A 19,253-nucleotide genomic window follows, 5' to 3' on the forward strand; every position below is an offset into this window, starting at 1 on the left:
GCCTTCCTGGGTGGTTGATGTCTATCAACCTACTACCACATGACGGTAGTACCTTCCTGGGAGGTTGCTGTCCCTCAACCTACTACCACAGGACGGTAGCACCTTCCTGGGTGGTTGCTGTCTATCAACCTACTACCACAGGACGGTAGTACCTTCCTGGGAGGTTGCTGTCCATCAACCTACTACCACAGGACGGTAGTACCTTCCTGGGTGGTTGCTGTCTATCAACCTACTACCACAGGACGGTAGTACCTTCCTGGGTGGTTGCTGTCTATCAACCTACTACCACAGGACGGTAGTACCTTCCTGGGTGGTTGCTATCTATCAACCTACTACCACAGGACGGTAGTACCTTCCTGGGAGGTTGCTGTCTATCAACCTACTACCAGAGGACAGTAGTACCTTTCTGGGTAGTTCCTGTCTATCAACCTACTACCACAGGACAGTAGTACCTTCCTGGGTGGTTGTTGTCTATTAACCTACTACCACATGACAGTAGTACCTTCCTGGGTGGTTGCTGTCTCTCAACCTACTTCCACAGGACACTGGTACCTCCCTGGGTGGTTGCTGTCTATCAACCTACTACCACAGGACGGTAGTACCTCCCTGGGTGGTTGCTGTCTATCAACCTACTACCACAGGACGGTAGTACCTTCCTGGGTGGTTGCTGTCTATCAACCTACTACCACAGAACGGTAGTACCTTCCTGGGAGGTTGCTGTCCATCAACCTACTACCACAGGACGGTAGTTCCTTCCTGGGTGGTTGCTGTCTATCAACCTGCTACCACAGGACGGTAATACCTTCCTGGGAGGTTGCTGTCCATCAACCTACTTCCACAGGACGGTAGTACCTTCCTGGGTGGTTGCTGTCCATCAACCTACTACCATAGGACAGTAGTACCTTCCTGGGTGGTACTACCAGGGAGGTACTACCGTCCTTTGGTAGTAGGTTGATAGACAGTAACCACCCTAGGAAGGTACTACCGTCCTGTGGTAGTAGGTTGGTAGACAACCACCCAGGGAGGTACTACCGTCCTGTGGTAGTAGGATGATAGACAGCAACCACCCAGGGAGGTACTACCATCATGTGGTAGTAGGTTGGTAGACAACAACCACCCAGGGAGGTACTACCGTCGTGTGGTAGTAGCTTTGTTTACAACAACTACCCAGGGAGGTATTACCGTCCTGTGGGAGTAGGTTGATAGACAGCAACCACCCATGGAGGTACTACCGTCCTGTGGTAGTAGGTTGATAGACAGTAACCACCCTGGGAAGGTACTACCATGATGTGGTAGTAGGTTGGTAGACAACCACCCATGGAGGTACTACCCTCCTGTGGTAGTAGGTTGGTAGACAGCAACCACCCAGGGAGGTACTATCATTCTGTGGAAGTAGGTTGGTAGACAGCAACCACCCAGGGAGGTACTATCATTCTGTGGAAGTAGGTTGGTAGACAGCAACCACCCAGGGAGGTATTACCGTCCTGTGGTACTAGGTTGGTAGATAGTAACCACCCATGGAGGTACTACCCTCCTGTGGTAGTAGGTTGGTAGACAGCAACCACCCAGGGAGGTACTATCATTCTGTGGAAGTAGGTTGGTAGACAGCAACCACCCAGGGAGGTACTATCATTCTGTGGAAGTAGGTTGGTAGACAGCAACCACCCAGGGAGGTATTACCGTCCTGTGGTACTAGGTTGGTAGATAGTAACCACCCAGGGAGGTACTACAGTCCTGTGGTAGTAGGTTGATAGACAGCAACCACCCAGAGAGATACTACCGTCCTGTGGTAGTAGGTTGATAGACAGCAACCACCCAGGTAGGTACTACCGTCCTGTGGCAGTAGGTTGGTAGACAGCAACCCCCCAGTTGGTATAAAGCAAGTGGCGTATTCTGATTGACAACTGCTGGAGTCTGTGGGACCAGAGGTTCGAGTCTTTCTGCAGGATCGTGACTTAACTACTGCATTGGAAGCAGCCAGGTTGGCTGATACCTTCGAAACTAACCGCTCCTTGTCCGAGCGGTCCCGTCTCTCTTCAACAGCCTGGCATGAGCATAGATCGTCAGCCTTGGAGAATGAAGTGCCAGCCGGAGGGAGAACGTCTACGTCAGCCAACTAAGTCATCTGATGAGCCACGCTTCTCAACTTATGGTCCACCTGCTGAGAGACAAACTACTCAACATGGTGCATCTCGACAACAGTATCCAGAGAGACACCAGCCAGAGCGACACCAGTTGCAACGTCAGCAGGGAGTAAAGGGCAAGCCTGTCGTCTGCTTCCTCTGTAACAAAGTAGGTCACATCCGTCTCAACTGCCCCCACAAACCCCAACCCATTGGGAAAATCTCTAATATCCCTAGTATCATGTCCCCGAGAGAAGTAGAAAAAGGGATGGCCCCTTATTATTGTAAGAGTCTTATTTCCCTTCAGGAAAACTCAGAAACAACTGAAGTCAAAACCTTTAGAGATACTGGAGCATATTGCTCACTTTTAAGAGAAGGAATATTACGCCTTTCAAAGAACACTTCTTTGAATTCCTCTGTTTTATTGGAAGCATTTGGAGGAGCTATATATTCTGTCCCTTTGCATAAAATTTATGTACAGTGCAAATATTACACTGGGTACTTGACTGTGGGTGTATCCAAAGGATACCCCATGAAAGATGCCATGTTATTACTGGGCAATAACATTAATACTGCTAGTGTGTGTCCTGAACCTATAATGGTTAATTCTTCTCCGGTGTTGGCCGTAACTCGGGCAACATCCCAAGGACTGTCTGGCGAGAATGTTGACCTATCCTTGGACGACTCCGATCTCGGAATAGCCACGTTGCTTTATGAGGCACACCGGCCGGAGCCTCGTAAATCAAGGGAACAGACCCCGATCAGGCCTTCCTATTGCCAGGTTGCATGATTACCAGATATCTTTGTTTCCTTGCCCGAGGGACTGTCCTTCAGGGAGGAACAACGAAAGGACCCTTCTTAAAAATTCGCTTTTCAGGCAGCCATGGATAAATCCTCTTTGGAACATCCTGTCAAGTATGAACTTAAAAACGATTATTTGATCTGCACTGAGACTGGTAAGGAGATAGAGAGCCGGCAATTGTTTAACAGGTTAGTGGTTCCAACAAAGTTTAGACCTCAAATATTGAATATAGCTCATAATACTTCATTAGGAGGTCACTTAGGAATGACTAAAACCTTGTATAGAATCACAAAAGAATTTTATTGGCCAAAATTTAAGCAGGATGAGGAGATAGAGCCACTCGATGTAAGGTCACTGAGACCATCCAAACAGAGTTGTGAAAGTAACATCTCGGGCAATTGCAGATATTCGAAGACCGAGTATATTCGGTCCTGCCCGTTTGGGGTATAACAATTTAGAATGTTGCAAGGTTGCAATTGTTGAAAAAAAACGAAATAAATATTTTTTAAATTTATTATAAAAGTAGACAATATAAAAAACATAAATGGAACTTGTTTCTGAACAATTTATAAGCAGTAAAAAAATAGAAGTAGGAACTACTTATCAACAATGACACATTGCAATGAGATACAACTTACAAATGAAATATTCTTGAGTTCCCTGAGAAAGAACAATCCTTTTACATCACTAATTTCTGCAATGAAACTTTATGAAACAATTTCTATCCTTCTTGATGGATAGATTTACTTTGCATGTGGCACAGGAAAATGAAGATGCGACATGATTATTCTTGTTGCTGCAATACTTGCATGTAAGCAAGTATCTTCTTCTTGTTCAATTTCTTCTTTTTGGATGGTGGCATAGCTTCCTTCTCATCTGTTGGCACCTCTGCATCTTGTGGCAAGTATTCATCATCAGTTTCCACCACTTCCAGGTCATCTGGATCTTGATCTGAGTCACTGTCATCCCAAACACAGACAAATTTCGACTTATCCTTGGAGGACTCACCGTAGAACAATTTCTTATTGATCTGGAAGGACAATAAAAACGTTCTGTACACACCCAGACCATTACTGAATTCATATATACACTACCAAATTTTATGGAAATATTTATATACCGAAACTTAAAAACTGCACCTAAAAGGGCAGGAACGACTGTACTTCGTCCTATTTTGTTGCACTTTTTTCATTTGCATTGTGCACTCGTAATATGCTTCACAACGCCTTCATATATATATCAAAATATGGCTAAACTATTCATTTACACACTAGACACACAAATCAGTACTTACCGACATTGTACGGGGTGAAATGCTTCAGTATGTAAGGAGCACTCAACCGAGAAACACGAGTTTTGGCGCCGGCAAGGTAGAAGTGTTTACATTCTGCTCTCTCGACCAATGGGAAGCGAGCAGCCGCCATCACCGCTCAGCCTGGGCGACTCAGGGAAGGTCTGTGATTGGTCAGAAATAGAGAATGGGAACCTAGATGCGCTGGGGGAGTTGGAGGACGCGCGCCAAAAACCACGTTATGAGGACCGACTACACTCGGTCCTGCCCGGTAAAGGTTAAACCTGCACCTCTCCAACCTATGCCTGCTGATGGAGAACCTTTTGCAGATTTAGTTATAGATTGTGTAGGTCCACTACCTAGGTCAAAGTCGGCAAATCGATATTTATTTACTGTTATGGATAGAGTAACCAGATATCCTGAAGCAATTCCCATGCGCAGTATTAATACTAAAGCTATTCTCAAAGCTTTAACCAAATTTATTTCTTGTTTTGGCATTCCTAAAACTATTCAAAGTGATCAAGGTACTAACTTCACTGCCAAAGCATTTAGGGAAGCATTAACTAGGTTAGGGATAACCCACAAAAATATCCACTGCCTATCATCCTCAGTCCCAAGGCGCCTTGGAAAGATTCCATCAGACGTTAAAAACCATGATGAGAACTTTTTGCATGCATTTTCCTACAGACTGGGATGAATCACTACCTTTGTTGCTGTTCTTAGTAAGAGAAACGGTGCAAGAGTCTACAGGGTATAGTCCGTTTGAGCTGATCTTTGGGCACAATGTACGAGGTCCTCTTCGGGTGCTCAAAGAAGGATGGATGGGAGAAGACGTTAGCTCAACACTCTACAACCCGTCTTCAAGGTTGCAGGTGGCACGTCAGTTAGCCAAGGCTAACCTAAAGACGGCTCAAAGTAAGATGAAACAGAGGTATGACAGAAGTGCACAATTCCGCTCCTTCCATCCAGGAGACAAGGTGTTGGTGCAGGAACCTATACCTGGCCACACCTTGAAAGCTAGATTTACGGGACCTATGCAAATTGTAAGTAGATTATCTGATGTAAATTATGTGGTAGCTCCCATTGATAAGACCTCAAAAACTAAAACTTACCACATTAATCAATTAAAATCTTTTCATACACCAGATAAAGTCCCAGTAATGACTCTGTCCTCTACCTCTGAGGACGACTCTGATTCTTTGCACTCTATCTCCGAAATTAATGTTAAACTTTCAAATTCTGTCCTCCTCAAGGACCCTACCCCTTTAATGGAGGAACTATCTGAAACGCAAGCAACAAGTTTAACTGACCTTCTACAGTCATATCCTAATATCTTTTCGGATGTGCCGAAAAAATGTACGTTAGGTTATCATGATGTAGATGTGGGAAACTCTAAACCTATTAAACTCTCCCCCTACAGAGCTAATCCTGAAAAGCAGAGGCTACTTCAGCAGGAAGTAGAATTTCTGTTAAAGCATGGTTTAGTGGAGGAGTCATCTAGTCCATGGGTTTCACCGTGCTGATGGAGGGTTTCGTATGTGTACAGACTACCGTAAGGTGAATGAGGTTACAATCACAGATGCTTACCCTCTTCCTCGTCTGGATGACGTAATTGACTTTGTGGGTAAGGCTACTTTTGTGTCCAAGTAAGATCTCCTTAAAGGTTACTATCAGGTACCTTTGACGGATAAGGCGAAGGCAATCTCTGTCTTCGTAATTCCAGGAGGTCATTATCAATACACAGTTACACCCTTCGGAATGAAAAACTCCCCCTCTTCATTCCAGAAACTTATCCATCAGGCTATTAAAGGACTTGAAGGCACGGCAGCGTACCTAGATGATAATGTTGTGGTGTCTGATACTTGGGATCAACACCTACTTAGACTTAAGGCTCTTTTTGAGACCTTTCAGAGTTCCCATTTAACTGTTAATTTATCTAAATCTTCCTTTGGCCAAGCAACTGTCACTTTTCTAGGCCATGAAGTAGGTAGTGGAAAAGCTGCTCCTAAACTTGCTAAAGTTCTTGCTATTAAAGATTATCCAGTTCCTCATGATAGGAAATCTCTTCAACGTTTCCTAGGCATGATAGGATTTTACAGAAGATTCTGTAAGAATTTCTCAGATATTGTAGCCCCTCTTACCTCTCTTACCAGTCACAAAGTTCCCTTTAATTGGACCCCAGAGTCGCAAAATGCTTTTGACAAAGCAAAAAGATTATTGTGTACTGCACCCATTCTTTTGTCTCCAGACTTCTCCAAACCTTTTTCATTACAGGTTGATGCTTGTGAGTCTGGGGTTGAGGCAGTACTATTGCAAAACGGGAACGAGGAGTTGCAGCCTGTAGCCTTCTTCTCTGCCAAGTTCCAGCCGCATCAGAGGGCTTACTCTACCATTGAAAAAGAAGCCCTCGCGCTGGTACTGGCTTTGGAGCATTTCGATGTTTATGTGGGCCAGACATCGCAGGTGGTCACCGTCTACAGTGATCACAATCCTCTAGTATATCTCCAAGCCATGAAGAACCACAACACAAGGCTCATGAGGTGGACGCTCAGGCTGCAGCCCTATTGTATTAAAATTGTACATATTGCCGGCAAAGAAAATATGTTGGCAGACTCTTTATCTAGAATCTAATTATGTTATTTAATTAGGTTAGGATGTTAGGTTACTTGTGGTAACCCCTTCCATGCTCTTTTATTTTTATCCCCTGGTGTGGGTTTTTTTTTTTAGTGAGGGGGATGTAGGCTACCGTCCGCCTGTATCTTGGACCTATGCTAGCCCGACTGTCTGCTGTCTCACTCTGAGTTTAGGGTTTGGCTTTTTGTCACGAGAAAAGCTGAGCTCTATCTAAGAGTTGGATGGTGGAAAGGAAAGGCGGTCCCATTATTTTGTGCCATTGCGGCACGGTTACCACTGGGAGGTGACAGCCTAATCCTGAGCCTTCTCGGGGTAAGGTGTGGCATGCAAAGAGTACGTAACCTTTATTCGGCGCATGTACACACCCTCATTTACAGGCTATCTCCCCCAACCAGCGAACCAGGTGACTAAGAGTTGACGATGGGGCCCCGTCGTTCAACTAGTGACCAGGTTCCAGCCAATAAGAAGATGGTTTTGGCAATCGCAGAGGTTATGTGGGTACCACTCTCCTGTCTGCCCTTGTCATTCTCATTCTAGAGCTGGTTGAAGCACGGTCTGCTATCTTGTGGCTTCTATTCTGCCTTGCTTACCGTGGAGTGCACTAATACCTATCACTGTACATAATGTATGTAGTGTACATACTGCTGTTCTAAATTGGTGAATTATTATTATTATAATCAAAAAGAAGCGCTAAGCCAACTAAACTGGTGAAGGATAATATAAGTCAAAACTTTTCTGCTGTGTTTACTTTGCTCCCTTTACACCCAGGATAACAGGCCATTTGGACTCCTGGGTTGTAATACTGCTCATCAACCTACTACCACAGGACGGTAGTACCTCCCTGGGTGGCTGTTGTCTACCAACCTAGTACCACAGGACGGTAGTACCTCCACGGGTGGTTGCTGTCTACCACCCTACTACCACAGGATGGTAGTACCTCCCTGGGTGGTTGATGTCTACCAACCTACTACCACAGGACGGTAGTACCTCCCTGGGTGGTTGCTGTCTACCAACCTACTAGCACAGGATGGTAGTACCTCCCTGGGTGGTTGCTGTCTTCCAACCTACTACCACAGGACGGTAGTACCTTCCTAGGGTGGTTACTGCCTATCAGCCTACAACCACAAGACGGTATTACCTCCCTGGGTGGTAGCTGTCTACCAACTTACTGCAACAGGACGGTAGTATCTCCCTGGGTGGTTGTTGTCTACCAACCTACTGCCACAGGAAGGTAGTACCTCTCTGGGCGGTTGCTGTCTATCAACCTACTACCACAGGACGGTAGTACCTCCCTGGGTGGTTACTATCTATCAACCTAGTACCACAGGACGGTAGTACCTCACTGGGTGGTTGCTGTATATCAACCTACTACCACAGGACGGTAGTAACTCCCTGGGTGGTTGCTGTCTACTAACCTACTACCACAGGATTGTAGTACCTTCCTGGATGGTTGCTGTCTACCAACCTTCTTCCACAGGACGGTAGTACCTTCCTGGGGTGGTTGCTGCCTGTGGCATGCAAAGAGTACGTAACCTTTATTCGGCACATGTACACACCCTCATTCACAGGCTATCTCCCCCAACCAGCGAACCAGGTTGCTAAGAGTTGACGGTGGGGCCCCGTCGTTCAACTAGTAACCAGGTTCCAGTCAATAAGAAGAAGGTTTTGGCAATCGCAGAGGTTATGTGGGTACCACTCCCCTGTCTGCCCTTGTCATTCCCATTCTAGAGCTGGTTGAAGCACGGTCTGCTCTCTTGTGGCTTCTATTCTGCCTTGCTTACCGTGGAGTGCACTAATACCTATCACTGTACATAATGTATGTAGTGTACATACTGCTGTTCTAAATTGGTGAAGGATAATGTAAGTCAAAACTTTTCTGTTGTGTTTACTTTGGAGGCCATTTGGACTCATGGGCTGTAATACTGCCCATCAACCTACTACCACAGGACGGTAGTACCTCCCTGGGAGGTTGTCTACGAACCTAGTACCACAGGACGGTAGTACCTACCTGGGTGGTTCCTGTCTACCAACCTACTACCACAGGATGGTATTACCTCCCTGGGTGGTTGCTGTCTACCAGCCTACTACCACAGGACGATAGTGCCTCCCTGGGTGGTTGTTGTCTACCAACCTACTAGCACATGATGGTTGTACCTCTCTGGGTGGTTGCTGTCTATCATCCTACTACCACAGGACGGTAGTACCTCCCTGGGTGGTTGCTGTCTATCAACCTACTACCACAGGACGGTAGTACCTCCCTGGGAGGTTGCTGTCTATCAACCTACTACCACAGGACGGTAGTACCTTTCTGGGGGGTTGCTGTCTACCAACTTACTACCACAGGACGGTAATACCTCCCTTGGTGGTTGCTGTCTACCATCCTACTACCACAGGACGGTAGTACCTCCCTGGGCGGTTGTTGTCTACCAACCTATTACCACAGGACGGTAGTACCTCCCTGGGTGGTTGCTGTCTTCCAACCAACTGCCACAGGACGGTAGTACCTCCCTGGGTAGTTGCTGTCTACCAACCTACTACCACAGGACGGTTGTACCTCCCTGGGTGGTTGCTGTCTACCAACCTACTACCTAGGCATTTCCTATTTTCCTTAACACTTTCCGTAGTACCCGTATTATCCCCGTATTGCCCCTTTCATGGCAGTGCAACTTGCATTGCGAAAGGCTCAGGCAACCTTATTTTCCCTCCCCCTTTGTGCTTATTTTGCATATATACATACAGAAAAAGGATGTTGGGCGCCATGATGCACACTCACTAAAGCTGATAACAATTTAGTTAATTTTCACAACAAACGTGACACCATTCCAAATATAAACACTTCTTATCTTACACTGTATGTCAAGAAACACTTGGAAAATATCTCCTGTGGCCACAAGGAGGCCACACAACAGGACGCTCTCAAATTCTCTGAAGTATCATGTAAGACTTATGACCTATTAGATACACTCAAGAAAACTCATTCCTATTTCAACACATAGAAGCACTTGACTTAGACGTTCGTAATTAGGAAGCGTCAAATGTGACGAATCATACACTTCGAGTGTTCTCACCATGTTTGTATATCTATTATATAGAATGGTACAGACGTGAATTTCGTGGGTTTCAACAATGTACTTACATAGAACAGGATCTTACAACTCTGCGGCTGTATCCGAATTCGTTTAATATAAAATAGCAAATTTCTTAAGGAGCATTAATTGCTTGGAATTACCGATCATTTGAACTCTCTTAACAGTGAGCTAATCAAGTTTACACTTGACTGGTGGAGGCCCAAGTGAGGAAGGAGGGAGCGATTATCTCTGAGGTGCAGCCAAGTGAGGCCACCCGGAATTTATATCACTGGTCCCAGCACTATAAAGAAGGTAATGTGAAGCAAGGTGGGATAGTGAGGGTAGGAACGTTGTAGAGTCTCTGAAACCTAGATGGCGTTCTAGTCTCTTCAGAACCACTAACAAGGTACTATATAATGGTCCAGAACCTATCGATACCTCCTGGAGTATACGTGAAGAGAGTTCCGGGGGTCAAAGCCTCCGCGGCCCGGTCTGTGACCAGGCCTCAAAGTGGATCAAAGCCTAATCAACCAGGCTGTTACTTCTGGCTGCACACAATCCAATGTACGAACCACAGGTCAGGTACCGACATTAGATGCTTTAGATGCCATTTCTAATTTGTGGGTTACCTACCTCTAATTTCCTCCACATAAATGATACGTATTATTAAAGAGAAAGAGAGTATCCCTCTTGATAATCAGCTAGAATCATCTTAGCAACTATCATCTGAATCACATAGATATTAAAGTCTGTGTTTATATTATGCTATGAAGTATGATACATTAATTAAAATGAATTACATGAATAAATTAGCAGTATAGAGTATACAAGTTTTACTTTTAAGTTAACGTTCAAGAAACAGTAGATGTCTTTGAAATATCTGTGTGCAATACCGACTAGACTAGCAATCAGACACCTTTGCAATTCCTGGGTATCTTTATTTGAAGACGTTTCGCCACCCGGTAGATTTACCAGTTCATTGCAGAGATGGTTTGCGAAGACAGTAGAAGATGTGGTAATCCGTCCCTCATTCTGGAAGCCGGCACTCAGAATTTTAACCTTGATGAATCAGATTCATAAAGACTAAGAAGGTGCTGCCTTCCAGACTGAGGGACTGATTACCTCATCTTCCAAGAAGAACTGATTTTCTCATCTGAATTCATATGTCACTCCTACATTGAACGGATAAAGCCACTGGTTGGGTAGATGTTCGCATGTCTAATACCTGATGCAGTAGACGTCCTGGAAGCTGTCACTTCTAGTCTAGACTGTCTCTGGCATCTCGCATGTCTAATACCTGATGCAGTAGACGTCATGGAAGCTGTCACTTCTAGTCTAGACTGTCTCTGGCATCTCGCATGTCTAATACCTGATGCAGTAGACGTCATGGAAGCTGTCACTTCTAGTCTAGACTGTCTCTGGCATCTCGCATGTCTAATACCTGATGCAGTAGACGTCATGGAAGCTGTCACTTCTAGTCTAGACTGTCTCTGGCATCTCGCATGTCTAATACCTGATGCAGTAGACGTCCTGGAAGCTGTCACTTCTAGTCTAGACTGTCTCTGGCATCTCGCATGTCTAATACCTGATGCAGTAGACGTCCTGGAAGCTGTCACTTCTAGTCTAGACTGTCTCTGACATCTCGCATGTCTAATACCTGATGCAGTAGACGTCATGGAAGCTGTCACTTCTAGTCTAGACTGTCTCTGGCATCTCGCATGTCTAATACCTGATGCAGTAGACGTCATGGAAGCTGTCACTTCTAGTCTAGACTGTCTCTGACATCTCTCATGTCTAATACCTGATGCAGTAGACGTCATGGAAGCTGTCACTTCTAGTCTAGACTGTCTCTGGCATCTCGCATGTCTAATACCTGATGCAGTAGACGTCATGGAAGCTGTCACTTCTAGTCTAGACTGTCTCTGGCATCTCGCATGTCTAATACCTGATGCAGTAGACGTCATGGAAGCTGTCACTTCTAGTCTAGACTGTCTCTGGCATCTCGCATGTCTAATACCTGATGCAGTAGACGTCCTGGAAGCTGTCACTTCTAGTCCAGACAATATCTGACATCTCGCAATATCATTTTCAAAATCGTCCAAAATTCATTAAGTGGAAATTAACAGAAATTTAGAGTGATGAAATATTCCATGGATCTCCTAGTATCTGAAAACAAATTTTTAAAAGCCATTGGCATGTGTTGGTATATTAGATATTTTTTTAACATAGGGATTTTAAGGAGGAAGGAAGGGAGAGTTAGACGTATTTCACTCTAAATTAACCCCTGAAGAAACGTACCATGAGGCTGGTAAATGGTTCTTGAACCAGAGAGTGAGAGTTTCCCTTCGTAACACTGAACTGAACCTGGATGACACTCATTCTCCACGACCTGTGAGAATTATAATAACCTTAATAAGTAATTATAATAATTTTAATAAGTAATTATACTAATTTCAATAAGTAATTATAATAATTTTAATAAGTAATTATAAGAAAATATTATTATCAAAATAATAATTTTTGTAAGATCAAGGTAAGAGCTATGAGTTCAATTTGGGTTCTCAGGTTTTCTTTGTGGCGTACCAGTAATTTTACCCATGCCCCGCCGGGTGCCAGCGTTGGGTTCCTAAGATGGGGATATAAAATTACGATGGGAGAATATGGAAAACACATAGCAGAGGAAACGGATTTTAATTCCGGGACTTTCTGCTGAGGACTATCGTGTCTGGATGTATCAGTCAATGAGAGAAAAGCTTGAGGCTCTCTCCCAGCTCTTCACTATTTCGCCGCTACAGGCATGAAGAAACAGGGGAAAAAATACATTATTATAATGAAAAAACAAAAGGCAGAATTGAGGTAACAGGAGAGAGACGGAACAGGAAGGAAGGTGTTGCAAACAACTACCTCTACTAAACTTACGTTGTTTATATAATGACTACTGTTACTACTACAGTAACAACTACGACCACCACTTCTGTTACTACTACAGTAACAACTACGACCACCACTTCTGTTACTACTACAGTAACAACTACGACCACCACTACTACTATTACTACTACTACAACAACAACTACTACAACAACAACTACTACTATTACTACAACTACTACTACTAGTACTACTACCACCACCACCACCACTACTACTACTACTACTACTACTACTGCTACTACTACTACTACTACCACCACCATCACCACCACCACTACTACTACTACTACTACTACTACTACTACTGCTACTACTACTACTACCACCACCATCACCACCACCACTACTACTACTACTGCTACTACTACTACTACTACTACAGCTACTACTACAAGAACTACTACTACTACTACTACTACTACTACCACCACCACCACCACCACCACCACCACCACCACCACCACCACCACCACTACTACTACTACTGCTACTACTACTACTACTACTACTACTACTACTACTGCTACTACTACTACTACCACCACCACTATCACCACCACCCCTACTACTACTGCTACTACTACTACTACTACTGCTACTACTACTACTACTGCTACTGCTATTACTACTGCTACTCTACTACTACTACTACTACTACTACTACTACCACCACCACTTCTACTACTACTAGTGCTGCTGCTGCTGACAACTTGGTTGCCTCGTTGTTTCTTAACTTCAGATTGTCCCATAACTGAGTAAACATGATAATCCGCGTGGATTTAGTAAATAGGTTAAGCAAGGAATGAGGAATATTATTTGTTTTTAATAAGTGTATTTAAAGAAAATCAAATATTCAATTAAGAGAAGTAATCTTTACTAATGTGAAAATTGGGTCTGTTTGTAACCAGCTTATTAAGCTGTGTCTTATTTGAGAACAGTGAAATGCGCAATGGAGATCAAATATTCTTACTGAGTAATTTCAGCAAGTTTACGTTATTCTGATGTTACAACTCGTAAACTGGTCTTGAATTCTCCGTCAGCAGTCAGCCTCAATAATTTCTCATTCACAGTGAGTTAGGTCATTCTTCTATGGAATAAATTCTTCCCTCTAGTTACTAATTGTAATTCTGTTTGAAAATCATCAATCCTTCCCCACATGGGAGGGACCTTCATGCCGGTGAGGGGCTGTTGGTCCAAAAAACTGGACTTATCATCCCATTCCTTGCAACAGACTTGCATGTCTGTCATCCCTCAGTTGCTGAATAACCTCTACGGGCTTAGCGCTTTCCAGTGACTAAAATAAAAAGTAAACGATCGGCAGAATTTATCAAACGTTTACTAATGACGTTTGGCAAAGGTGTCACGTTTATTTCTTTGTCAGCATCGCTGATGGTTGCCGCAGATAACTAAAATATCAAAATAACCTCTTTATGCTTATTATTTTACAATTACCAATTTTACCAGAGTACTGATGTAAAATGGAGTTGCCGATGCAACTGGGGATGCACTGTTCACTCCCAGGTTTTATATCGTTGAAAAAAAGTTGTTCTTCTTCATAAATAACTTTTAGAGTAAACAAAAGCCATGTACATCAGCGAACGTTAACTTGAGAATGTTTCTCACCTACACCAAGTTAACTTCAGAATGTTTCTCACATACACCAAGTTAACTTCAGAATGTTTCTCACATACACCAAGTTAACTTCAGAATGTTTCTCACATACACCAAGTTAACTTCAGAATGTTTCTCACCTACACCAAGTTAACTTCAGAATGTTTCTCACATACACCAAGTTAACTTCAGAATGTTTCTCACCTACACCAAGTTAACTTCAGAATGTTTCTCACCTACACCAAGTTAACTTCAGAATGTTTCTCACCTACACCAAGTTAACTTCAGAATGTTTCTCACATACACCAAGTTAACTTCAGAATGTTTCTCACATAAACCAAGTTAACTTGAGAATGTTTCTCATATACACCAAGTTAACTTCAGAATGTTTCTCACATACACCAAGTTAACTTCAGAATGTTTCTCACATACACCAAGTTAACTTCAGAATGTTTCTCACATACACCAAGTTAACTTCAGAATGTTTCTCACATACACCAAGTTAACTTCAGAATGTTTCTCACATACAACAAGTTAACTTCAGAATGTTTCTCACCTACACCAAGTTAACTTCAGAATGTTTCTCACATACACCAAGTTAACTTCAGAATGTTTCTCACATACACCAAGTTAACTTCAGAATGTTTCTCACATACACCAAGTTAACTTCAGAATGTTTCTCACATACACCAAGTTAACTTCAGAATGTTTCTCACATACACCAAGTTAACTTCAGAATGTTTCTCACATACACCAAGTTAACTTCAGAATGTTTCTCACATAAACCAAGTTAACTTCAGAATGTTTCTCACATACACCAAGTTAACTTCAGAATGTTTCTCACATAAACCAAGTTAACTTCAGAATGTTTCTCACATAAACCAAGTTAACTTCAGAATGTTTCTCACATAAACCAAGTTAACTTTAAAATGTTTTTCACATAAACCAAGTTAAATACAATAACCTCATTTAATTGTCGGACAAAAAGAATCTGTTGAACATGTATATAATAATACATAAAATTCAACATTCTTCACATTATGTCCTGGTATTGTTAAAGTTACTGTTTGGCAAAATGTCTATAAATAAAGATACCCAGATGTTGCAAATGTTGCAAATGTTACAGATTTGAAGAATCGTATTTTTACTTGATATTTCTTTAAATTATTTTTATCTTGATTCTGATTTAAAAAAATATATATATTAAATGGATTCATTGTAACAATTATTATCTTCTTCGATTTTGAATTAATATAATTGCGTTCTTAAATCTATCTAAAGGCAGGAGGGAACACACAACACTGGTTACCAGCTAATACAGGGGAAATATGTGCAAATTTACAAGTCCAGGTTAATTTGCTTCTGAGACCTCTGTTGGCCGCCATATTCCTGCAGTTTCTGGCCACTTGTTGACTCGCTTTTAAGATGTTTATGTTTCAAGAATTAGGAAATATTCCCTGTAAAGAATCAAGAGGCAGGAACATTACACATGTAACCCGGACATAGGAGAAAGGAACTTGTGACAACGTTTCGGTCCGACTTGGACTAGTTAACGGTCCTATTAGGGCAGAAAAATTGTCATAAGATTCATTCCCCTGTAACTTACAAGCTGTATATATCAATCTTTTGTTCTGAAGCATATGTATTTCTGTTTGTTTTTCTTTTCACGCAATTAGATGCAAACCTCTGATGGTGTGAACCAGCGACTGGTCGCGTGCGGACCGGAGGCGGTCCACGGATCGACACTGAGAAACGCTGAGGAAGCTAACATTAATGAAGAGACTCGGGAAACCGGTTAGCCGTTTTTTTTTTTTTTTCTAAACAGGGTTTGACAAGGTTAAGGATCCCTAGCTTTATTGACAAGCTATTTACAGGTTAAGGATTCCTAACTTTATTGGCAAGCTATGAGCTGTTACCTTCATCAGCTCATTTGAAAGCATTTTTATTGTTATGAGACATACAAGTAGGGAACAGGATGAAGTTGGAGCCATCTGTGGGCCAGCATTTTCATTTGATCAACTGACTTTATCTCGTTGACATCATTATGCTTTACGAATGTGTTCCATACTCGAGTCATCCTTGGTATACAGGATCTCAGATGGAGTGATGTTCTGGAGAAGGGTACAGCCAGAGTGAAGTTGCTGCTTTCTGCCCGTCTTGTGGCATAAAAGCTTGTTTCACGCTGTCCTCGAAGTGGATCCAAGTAAGGCCACCCACATCCCTCCTATGTTGAAGGCTCTGCTGAAATGACAGATCTATCCAGGATGGGTCCAGGCGAGAGATGAGACGTCTTGCTCTGTTCTCTACTCTGTCAAGCAGTCGCAGATGAGAGGGGGGGGCAGGCAAACCAAGAAAGTGGAGCATACTCAAGGTGTGAGCGTACTTGTGCCTCGTACAGAATCTTGCAGCCCCTACTGTCAAGTAGATGCGAGATACGGCGAAGTGTTGTAAGCTTCCTGGCTGCCTTGTTTGCAAGATTTACAACATGGTTCTTCATGGTTAGTTTGGAGTCAAATTTCACCCCAAGGATATCAACTTCTTCTCCAGGTGCCAACACCCTCCCATTCATCCTTACTACTGCACCAGCGTTACCATCATGGTGCCTAGAGACGATCATCATTTGCGTTTTCTCATGTGCAAATGTTACTTGCCATCTATTTCCCCAAGCTGATATAGCTCTCAGCTGGTGATTGATGTAGCTTGGAGCAGCTGGCATTTCTTCTCTTGGATAAGTGAATGTCAGTGTACAGTCGTCTGCATATGCATGTGATTCTGGGATGAGATGAAGAAGGTCGTTGAAGTAGACATTCCATAACAATGGTCCCAGCACGCTTCCTTGTGGAACACTTGCCCCAATAGGATGTCTTGCTGATTCCGTTCCATTGAGAACTACACTTAGAGATCTACCATGAAGGTAATCACTGAGGAGACATAGCGTAGAACCTGCAATTCCCAGTGCTTGAAGTTTTGCTAAGAGGCCCTGGTGCCACACCCGGTCGAAAGCGCCAGCAATGTCCAGTGCTACCGCACAGCTGACTTTGGATTCATCCAGTGATTGGTGCCACTTAGTGGAGAGGTTTAACAACAGATCAGAAGCAGAGTAACCTTTCCTGAAGCCATACTGACGATCACAAAGTAGTGAGTGATGGTCAAAAAACTGTCATTTGTCTTGAGATTATTGTCTCAAGGATCTTACCAGTGATTGACAGGAGTGACACTGGTCTGTAGTTGCTGATTTCTGCTCTGCTCTTCTTTTTGTGAAAAGGGACTACATTTGCCTCTTTCCATAGAGAGGGCCATTTACACTGTACTAGGCAGTGCTGAAAGATGCGAGTTAGAGGTGCTGCTAGTTGATCTGCACATCTTCTCAGCAATCTTGGGCTCAACTTGTCTGGGCCCACAGCCTTTTCTTGGTCAAGCGTTTTAAGAAGGAAATGCACCTCCTCATGCCTTATTGTCACCACTAACAGTTTTGACTCAGTTCTTGCTGCTAGCCAAGGAGGATCCCTTGCTGGATCAGGAACTTGCATTTTGGTAGCAAAGTATTCAGCAAAGAGGTCCGCCTTCTCTTGACTACTAGTAGATGTGGTCCCATCCTGTCGGTTTAGAGGTGGAATGAGTTCATCAGGCAGATAACCTTGTCCCCCTCCACTGAGATAGTAACGTTACTGTGATCCTTGATTGTGAGACCAGCTGACATCGTCACTTCCTAGGCCCTCATATCGAGCACATCCTCCATGGAGTAATTAGAGGGTGTCTGATACTCCGTTTCAGTTCCTCAATTATACGATTCCAGTGACCCACTGGAAGATTTGGGTTATGTCAGTCTTCTTTGCTGTGCCACTCTCATGCATATTCTGATGTCATCTGTAGACAACGACAAAAACATAACTAATATGATGATGATGATGATGATGATGATGATAATAATAATAATGATGAGGAAGAAAAAGAAGGTACTTTATTTAGATAAACAGATTCTTCGCTATATGCAGTTGTTGGATATCTAATACTGAGAAGCAAAACAGGAAATGATAAAGATTACAAGGCGGACAAATAATACAAGACAGAGACGACTACAAGACGGACAAAGACTACAAGAGGGACAAAGAGTACAAGAGGGACAAAGACTACAAGAGGGACAAAGACTACAAGAGGGACAAAGATTACAAGAGGGAGAAAGACTACAAGAGGGAGAAAGACTACAAGAGGGACAAAGACTACAAGAGGGACAAAGACTACAAGAGGGACAAAGACTACAAGAGGGACAAAGACTACAAGAGGGACAAAGACTACAAGAGGGAGAAAGACTACAAGAGGGAGAAAGACTACAAGAGGGACAAAGACTACAAGAGGGAGAAAGACTACAAGAGGGAGAAAGACTACAAGAGGGAGAAAGACTACAAGAGGGAGAAAGACTACAAGAGGGATAAAGACTACAAGAGGGAGAAAGACTACAAGAGGGAGAAAGACTACAAGAGGGATAAAGACTACAAGAGGGAGAAAGACTACAAGAGGGAGAAAGACTACAAGAGGGAGAAAGACTACAAGAGGGACAAAGACTACAAGAGGGACAAAGACTACAAGAGGGACAAAGACTACAAGAGGGACAAAGACTACAAGAGGGACAAAGACTACAAGACGGACAAAGACTACAAGAGGGACAAAGACTACAAGAGGGACAAAGACTACAAGAGGGACAAAGACTACAAGAGGGACAAAGACTACAAGAGGGACAAAGACTACAAGAGGGACAAAGACTACACGAAGACCTGGGAGAGAAGACTAAA

The sequence above is a fragment of the Cherax quadricarinatus genome, chromosome 25 (genome assembly GCF_038502225.1).
Source record: "Cherax quadricarinatus isolate ZL_2023a chromosome 25, ASM3850222v1, whole genome shotgun sequence".
In the NCBI taxonomy this organism is placed as follows: domain Eukaryota; kingdom Metazoa; phylum Arthropoda; class Malacostraca; order Decapoda; family Parastacidae; genus Cherax; species Cherax quadricarinatus.